The sequence below is a fragment of the Procambarus clarkii genome, chromosome 91 (genome assembly GCF_040958095.1).
Source record: "Procambarus clarkii isolate CNS0578487 chromosome 91, FALCON_Pclarkii_2.0, whole genome shotgun sequence".
NCBI lineage: Eukaryota > Metazoa > Arthropoda > Malacostraca > Decapoda > Cambaridae > Procambarus > Procambarus clarkii.
In genome coordinates this window covers 17,262,506-17,271,976 of record NC_091240.1, presented here as the reverse complement: position 1 = coordinate 17,271,976, position 9,471 = coordinate 17,262,506, and positions in this window count along the sequence as shown.

The window sequence follows — 9,471 nt, the reverse complement described above, 5'->3', positions numbered from 1 at the left end:
AAATATTCCAAACATCCCAATATCGAGGTCTGATTCATATTTTGGAGCCAACGTCTGGCTTTCTGCACGTATTCATATTTTGATATTACGACTTTTTATACCCAACATATGCCAAGTACTGAAAGTGGCAGTGAGTCACATTTTGCGCAAACTCCCCTGCAGTTTTCAAAATATCCCAAACATCCCAATTTCGAGGCCTGAGCCATATTTTGTAGCCAAATTCTAGCTCTCTGCACATATTCGCAGTTTGAAATTACGACTTTTTATACCGAACATATGCCAAGTACTGAAAGCGGCGTTTGGTCACATTTGTCCCGAAGCTCCCTGCAGTTTTCAAAAAATCCAAAACATTTCGCAATTTCGAGGCCTGAGCCATATTTTGTAGCCAAATTCTGGCTCTCTGCACGTATTCGCAGTTTGAAATTACGACTTTTTATACCTAACATATGCCAAGTACTAAAAGCGGCGTTTGGTTACATCTGTCCCAATCCCCCCTGCAGTTTTCAAAATATCCCAAACATCTCAATTTCGAGGCCTGAGCCATATTTTGGAGCGAAATTCTGGCTCTCTGCACGTATTCGCAGTTTGAAATTACGACTTTTATACCCAACATCTTCCAAGTACTGAAAGCAGCAGTGAGTCACATTTTGCACAAACTCCCCTTCAGTTTTCAAAAAATCCCAAATATCCCAATTTCGATCCCTGAGCTATATTTTGGAGTCAAATTCTGGCTCTCTGCACGTATTCGCATTTTGAAATTACGACTTTTTTATACCCAACATATGCCAATGCGTTTGGTCACATTTGTCTCAATCCCCCCTGCAGTTTTCAAAATATCCCAAACATCCCAATTTCGAGGCCTGAGCCATATTTTGTAGCCAAATTCTGGCTCTTTGCACGTATTTGCAGTTTGAAATTGCGATATTTTTTATACCCAACATATGCCAAGTACTGAAAGCGGCGTTTGGTCACATTTGTCCCAATCCTTCCTGCAATTTTCTAAATATCCCAAACATCCCAATATCGAGGCCTGAGTCATAATTTGGAGCCAACGTCTGGCTCTCTGCACGTATTCATATTTTGATATTACGACTTTTTATACCCAACATATGCCAAGTACTGAAAGTGGCAGTGAGTCACAATTCGCGCAAACTCCCCTGCAGTTTTCAAAATATCCCAAACATCCCAATTTCGAGGCCTGAGCCATATTTTGTAGCCAAATTCTGGCTCTCTGCACGTATTCGCAGTTTGAAATTACGACTTTTATACCCAACATCTTCCAAGTACTGAAAGCAGCAGTGAGTCACATTTTGCACAAACTCCCCTTCAGTTTTCAAAAAATACCAAATATCCCAATTTCGATGCCTGAGCTATATTTTGGAGTCAAATTCTGGCTCTCTGTACGTATTCGCATTTTGAAATTACGACTTTTTTATACCCAACATATGCCAATGCGTTTGGTCACATTTGTCTCAATCCCCCCTGCAGTTTTCAAAATATCCCAAACATCCCAATTTCGAGGCCTGAGCCATATTTTGTAGCCAAATTCTGGCTCTATGCACGTATTTGCAGATTGAATTTACGACTTTTTATACCCAAGATATGCCAAGTCCTGAAAGCGGCAGTGAGTCAAATTTTGAACAATTTCCCCTGCAGTTTTCGAAATATTCCAAATATTCCAATTTCGAGGCCTGAACCATATTTTGTAGCCAAATTCTGGCTCTCTGCACGTATTCGCAGTTTGAAATTACGACTTTTTATACCCAACATATGCCAAGTACTGAAAGCAGCAGTGAGTCACATTTTGCACAAACTCCCCTGCAGTTTTCAAAATATCCCAAATATCCCAATTTCGAGGCCTTAGCCATGTTTTGGAGCCAAATTCTGGCTCTCTGCACGTATTCGCAGTTTGAAATTGGGACTTTTTATACCCAACATATGCCAAGTACTAAAAGCGGCGGTTGGTCACATCTGTCCCAATCCCCCCTGCAGTTTTCAAAATGTCCCAAACATCTCAATTTCGAGGCCTGAGCCATATTTTGGAGCCAAATTCTGGCTCTCTGCACGTATTCGGAGTTTGAAATTACGACTTTTTATACCCAACATATGCCAAGTCCTGAAAGCAGCAGTGAGTCACATTTTGCACAAACTCCCCTGCAGTTTTCAAAATATCCCAAATATCCCAATTTCGAGGCCTTAGCCATGTTTTGGAGCCAAATTCTGGCTCTCTGCACGTATTCGCAGTTTGAAATTGCGACTTTTTTATGCCCAACATATGCCAAGTACTGAAAGCGGCGTTTGGTCACATTTGTCCCAAACCTCCCTGCAGTTTTCTAAATATTCCAAACATCCCAATATCGAGGTCTGATTCATATTTTGGAGCCAACGTCTGGCTTTCTGCACGTATTCATATTTTGATATTACGACTTTTTATACCCAACATATGCCAAGTACTGAAAGTGGCAGTGAGTCACATTTTGCGCAAACTCCCCTGCAGTTTTCAAAATATCCCAAACATCCCAATTTCGAGGCCTGAGCCATATTTTGTAGCCAAATTCTAGCTCTCTGCACATATTCGCAGTTTGAAATTACGACTTTTTATACCGAACATATGCCAAGTACTGAAAGCGGCGTTTGGTCACATTTGTCCCGAAGCTCCCTGCAGTTTTCAAAAAATCCAAAACATTTCGCAATTTCGAGGCCTGAGCCATATTTTGTAGCCAAATTCTGGCTCTCTGCACGTATTCGCAGTTTGAAATTACGACTTTTTATACCCAACATATGCCAAGTACTAAAAGCGGCGATTGGTTACTTCTGTCCCAATCCCCCCTGCAGTTTTCAAAATATCCCAAACATCTCAATTTCGAGGCCTGAGCCATATTTTGGAGCGAAATTCTGGCTCTCTGCACGTATTCGCAGTTTGAAATTACGACTTTTTATACCCAACATATGCTAAGTACTGAAAGCAGCAGTGAGTCACATTTTGCACAAACTCCCCTGCAGTTTTCAAAATATCCCAAATATCCCAATTTCGACGCCTTAGCCATGTTTTGGAGCAAAATGCTGGTTCTCTGCACATGTTCGCAGTTTGAAATTGCGACTTTTTTATACCCAACATATGCCAAGTACTGAAAGCGGCGTTTGGTCACATTTCACCTAATCCTCCCTGCAATTTTCTATATATCCCAAACATCCCAATATCGTGGCCTGAGTCATATTTTGGAGCCAAAGTCTGGCTCTCTGCACGTATTCATATTTTGATATTACGACTTTTTATACCCAACATATGCCAATTACTGAAAGTGGCAGTGAGTCACAATTTGCTTAAACTCCCCTGCAGTTTTCATAATATCCCAAACATCCCAATTTCGAGGCCTGAGCCATATTTTGTAGCCAAATTCTGGCTCTATGCACGTATTTGCAGATTGAATTTACGACTTTTTATACCCAAGATATGCCAAGTCCTGAAAGCGGCAGTGAGTCAAATTTTGAACAATTTCCCCTGCAGTTTTCGAAATATTCCAAATATTCCAATTTCGAGGCCTGAACCATATTTTGTAGCCAAATTCTGGCTCTCTGCACGTATTCGCAGTTTGAAATTACGACTTTTTATACCCAACATATGCCAAGTACTGAAAGCAGCAGTGAGTCACAATTTGCACAAACTCCCCTGCAGTTTTCAAAATATCCCAAATATCCCAATTTCGAGGCCTTAGCCATGTTTTGGAGCCAAATTCTGGCTCTCTGCACGTATTCGCAGTTTGAAATTGCGACTTTTTATACCCAACATATGCCAAGTACTAAAAGCGGCGGTTGGTCACATCTGTCCCAATCCCCCATGCAGTTTTCAAAATGTCCCAAACATCTCAATTTCGAGGCCTGAGCCATATTTTGGAGCCAAATTCTGGCTCTCTGCACGTATTCGGAGTTTGAAATTACGACTTTTTATACCCAACATATGCCAAGTCCTGAAAGCAGCAGTGAGTCACATTTTGCACAAACTCCCCTGCAGTTTTCAAAATAATCCAAATATCCCAATTTCGAGGCCTTAGCCATGTTTTGGAGCCAAATTCTGGCTCTCTGCACGTATTCGCAGTTTGAAATTGCGACTTTTTTATGCCCAACATATGCCAAGTACTGAAAGCGGCGTTTGGTCACATTTGTCCCAAACCTCCCTGCAGTTTTCTAAATATTCCAAACATCCCAATATCGAGGTCTGATTCATATTTTGGAGCCAACGTCTGGCTTTCTGCACGTATTCATATTTTGATATTACGACTTTTTATACCCAACATATGCCAAGTACTGAAAGTGGCAGTGAGTCACATTTTGCGCAAACTCCCCTGCAGTTTTCAAAATATCCCAAACATCCCAATTTCGAGGCCTGAGCCATATTTTGTAGCCAAATTCTAGCTCTCTGCACATATTCGCAGTTTGAAATTACGACTTTTTATACCGAACATATGCCAAGTACTGAAAGCGGCGTTTGGTCACATTTGTCCCGAAGCTCCCTGCAGTTTTCAAAAAATCCAAAACATTTCGCAATTTCGAGGCCTGAGCCATATTTTGTAGCCAAATTCTGGCTCTCTGCACGTATTCGCAGTTTGAAATTACGACTTTTTATACCCAACATATGCCAAGTACTAAAAGCGGCGTTTGGTTACTTCTGTCCCAATCCCCCCTGCAGTTTTCAAAATATCCCAAACATCTCAATTTCGAGGCCTGAGCCATATTTTGGAGCGAAATTCTGGCTCTCTGCACGTATTCGCAGTTTGAAATTACGACTTTTTATACCCAACATATGCTAAGTACTGAAAGCAGCAGTGAGTCACATTTTGCACAAACTCCCCTGCAGTTTTCAAAATATCCCAAATATCCCAATTTCGACGCCTTAGCCATGTTTTGGAGCAAAATGCTGGTTCTCTGCACATGTTCGCAGTTTGAAATTGCGACTTTTTTATACCCAACATATGCCAAGTACTGAAAGCGGCGTTTGGTCACATTTCACCTAATCCTCCCTGCAATTTTCTATATATCCCAAACATCCCAATATCGTGGCCTGAGTCATATTTTGGAGCCAAAGTCTGGCTCTCTGCACGTATTCATATTTTGATATTACGACTTTTTATACCCAACATATGCCAATTACTGAAAGTGGCAGTGAGTCACAATTTGCTTAAACTCCCCTGCAGTTTTCAAAATATCCCAAACATCCCAATTTCGAGGCCTGAGCCATATTTTGTAGCCAAATTCTGGCTCTCTGCACGTATTCGCAGTTTGAAATTACGACATTTATACCCAACATCTTCCAAGTACTGAAAGCAGCAGTGAGTCTCATTTTGCACAAACTCCCCTGCATTTTTCAAAATATCCCAAATATCCCAATTTCGATGCCTGAGCTATATTTTGGAGTCAAATTCTGGCTCTCTGCACGTATTCGCATTTTGAAATTACGAATTTTTTATACCCAACATATGCCAATGCGTTTGGTCACATTTGTCTCAATCCCCCCTGCAGTTTTCAAAATATCCCAAACATCCCAATTTCAAGGCCTGAGCCATATTTTGTAGCCAAATTCTGGCTCTATGCACGTATTCGCAGATTGAATTTACGACTTTTTATACCCAAGATATGCCAAGTCCTGAAAGCGGCAGTGAGTCACATTTTCCACAAACTCCCCTGCAGTTTTCGAAATATTCCAAATATCCCAATTTCGAGGCCTGAGCCATATTTTGGAGCAAAATTCTGGCTCTCTGCACGTATTCGCAGTATGAAATAACGAATTTTTATACCCAACATATGCCAAGTACTGAAAGCAGCAGTGAGTCACATTTTGCACAAACTCCCCTGCAGTTTTCAAAATATCCCAAATATCCCAATTTCGAAGCCTGAGCCATGTTTTGGAGCCAAATTCTGGCTCTCTGCACGTATTCATATTTTGATATTACGACTTTTTATACCCAACATATGCCAAGTACTGAAAGTGGCAGTGAGTCACATTTTGCGCAAACTCCCCTGCAGTTTTCAAAATATCCCAAACATCCCAATTTCGAGGCCTGAGCCATATTTTGTAGCCAAATTCTAGCTCTCTGCACATATTCGCAGTTTGAAATTACGACTTTTTATACCGAACATATGCCAAGTACTGAAAGCGGCGTTTGGTCACATTTGTCCCGAAGCTCCCTGCAGTTTTCAAAAAATCCAAAACATTTCGCAATTTCGAGGCCTGAGCCATATTTTGTAGCCAAATTCTGGCTCTCTGCACGTATTCGCAGTTTGAAATTACGACTTTTTATACCGAACATATGCCAAGTACTGAAAGCGGCGTTTGGTCAAATTTGTCCCAAAGCTCCCTGCAGTTTTCAAAATATCCCAAACATATCGCAATTTCGAGGCCTGAGCCATATTTTGTAGCCAAATTCTGGCTCTCTGCACGTATTCGCAGTTTGAAATTACGACTTTTTATACCCAACATATGCCAAGTCCTGAAAGCGGCAGTGAGTCACATTTTGCACAAAGTCCCCTGCAGTTTTCGAAATATTCCAAATATCCCAATTTCGAAGCCTGAGCCATGTTTTGGAGCAAAATGCTGGCTCTCTGCACGTATTCGCAGTTTGAAATTACGACTTTTTATACCCAACATATGCCAAGTACTGAAAGCAGCAGTGAGTCACATTTTGCACAAACTCCCCTGCAGTTTTCAAAATATCCCAAATATCACAATTTCGAGGCTTTAGGCATGTTTTGGAGCAAAATGCTGGCTCTCTGCACATGTTCGCAGTTTGAAATTGCGACTTTTTTATACCCAACATATGCTAAGTACTGAAAGCGGCGTTTGGTCACATTTGACCCAATCCTCCCTGCAATTTTCTATATATCCCAAACATCCCAATATCGTGGCCTGAGTCATATTTTGGAGCCAACGTCTGGCTCTCTGCACGTATTCATATTTTGATATTACGACTTTTTATACCCAACATATGCCAAGTACTGAAAGTGGCAGTGAGTCACAATTTGCGCAAACTCCCCTGCAGTTTTCAAAATATCCCAAACATCCCAATTTCGAGGCCTGAGCCATATTTTGTAGCCAAATTCTGGCTCTCTGCACGTATTCGCAGTTTGAAATTACGACTTTTATACCCAACATCTTCCAAGTACTGAAAGCAGCAGTGAGTCAAATTTTGCACAAACTCCCCTGCAGTTTTCAAAATATCCCAAATATCCCAATTTCGATGCCTGAGCTATATTTTGGAGTCAAATTCTGGCTCTCTGCACGTATTCGCATTTTGAAATTACGAATTTTTTATACCCAACATATGCCAATGCGTTTGGTCACATTTGTCTCAATCCCCCCTGCAGTTTTCAAAATATCCCAAACATCCCAATTTCGAGGCCTGAGCCATATTTTGTAGCCAAATTCTGGCTCTATGCACGTATTCGCAGATTGAATTTACGACTTTTTATACCCAAGATATGCCAAGTCCTGAAAGCGGCAGTGAGTCACATTTTCCACAAACTCCCCTGCAGTTTTCGAAATATTCCAAATATCCCAATTTCGAGGCCTGAGCCATATTTTGGAGCAAAATTCTGGCTCTCTGCACGTATTTGCAGTATGAAATAACGAATTTTTATACCCAACATATGCCAAGTACTGAGAGCAGCAGTGAGTCACATTTTGCACAAACTCCCCTGCACTTTTCAAAATATCCCAAATATCCCAATTTCGAGGCCTTAGCCATGTTTTGGAGCCAAATTCTGGCTCTCTGCACGTATTCGCAGTTTGAAATTGCGACTTTTTATACCCAACATATGCCAAGTACTAAAAGCGGCGGTTGGTCACATCTGTCCCAATCCCCCCTGCAGTTTTCAAAATGTCCCAAACATCTCAATTTCGAGGCCTGAGCCATATTTTGGAGCCAAATTCTGGCTCTCTGCACGTATTCGCAGTTTGAAATTGCGACTTTTTTATGCCCAACATATGCCATGTACTGAAAGCGGCGTTTGGTCACATTTGTCCCAAACCTCCCTGCAGTTTTCTAAATATTCCAAACATCCCAATATCGAGGTCTGATTCATATTTTGGAGCCAACGTCTGGCTTTCTGCACGTATTCATATTTTGATATTACGACTTTTTATACCCAACATATGCCAAGTACTGAAAGTCGCAGTGAGTCACATTTTGCGCAAACTCCCCTGCAGTTTTCAAAATATCCCAAACATCCCAATTTCGAGGCCTGAGCCATATTTTGTAGCCAAATTCTAGCTCTCTGCACATATTCGCAGTTTGAAATTACGACTTTTTATACCGAACATATGCCAAGTACTGAAAGCGGCGTTTGGTCACATTTGTCCCGAAGCTCCCTGCAGTTTTCAAAAAATCCAAAACATTTCGCAATTTCGAGGCCTGAGCCATATTTTGTAGCCAAATTCTGGCTCTCTGCACGTATTCGCAGTTTGAAATTACGACTTTTTATACCGAACATATGCCAAGTACTGAAAGCGGCGTTTGGTCAAATTTGTCCCAAAGCTCCCTGCAGTTTTCAAAATATCCCAAACATTTCGCAATTTCGAGGCCTGAGCCATATTTTGTAGCCAAATTCTGGCTCTCTGCACGTATTCGCAGTTTGAAATTACGACTTTTTATACCCAACATATGCCAAGTACTAAAAGCGGCGTTTGGTTACATCTGTCCCAATCCCCCCTGCACTTTTCAAAATATCCCAAACATCTCAATTTCGAGGTTTTGAGCCATATTTTGGAGTCAAATTCTGGCTCTCTGCACGTATTCGCATTTTGAAATTACGAATTTTTTATACCCAACATATGCCAATGCGTTTGGTCACATTTGTCTCAATCCCCCCTGCAGTTTTCAAAATATCCCAAACATCCCAATTTCGAGGCCTGAGCCATATTTTGTAGCCACATTCTGGCTCTATGCACGTATTCGCAGTTTGAAATTGCGACTTTTTTATGCCCAACATATGCCAAGTACTGAAAGCGGTGTTTGGTCACATTTGTCCCAAACCTCCCTGCAGTTCTCTAAATATTCCAAACATCCCAATATCGAGGCCTGAGTCATATTTTGTAGCCAAATTCTGGCTCTCTGCACGTATTCGCAGTTTGAAATTACGACTTTTTATGCCCAACATATGCCAAGTACTGAAAGCGGCGTTTGGTCACATTTGTCCCAATCCCCCCTGCAGTTTTCAAAATATCCCAAACATCTCAATTTCGAGGCCTGAGCCATATTTTGGAGCCAAATTCTGGCTCTCTGCACGTATTCGCAGTTTGAAATTACGACTTTTTATACCCAACATATGCCAAGTACTGAAAGCAGCAGTGAGTCACATTTTGCACAAACTCCCCTGCAGTTTTCAAAATATCCCAAATATCCCAATTTCGAAGCCTGAGCCATGTTTTGGAGCCAAATTCTGGCTCTCTGCACGTATTCGCAGTTTGAAATTACGACT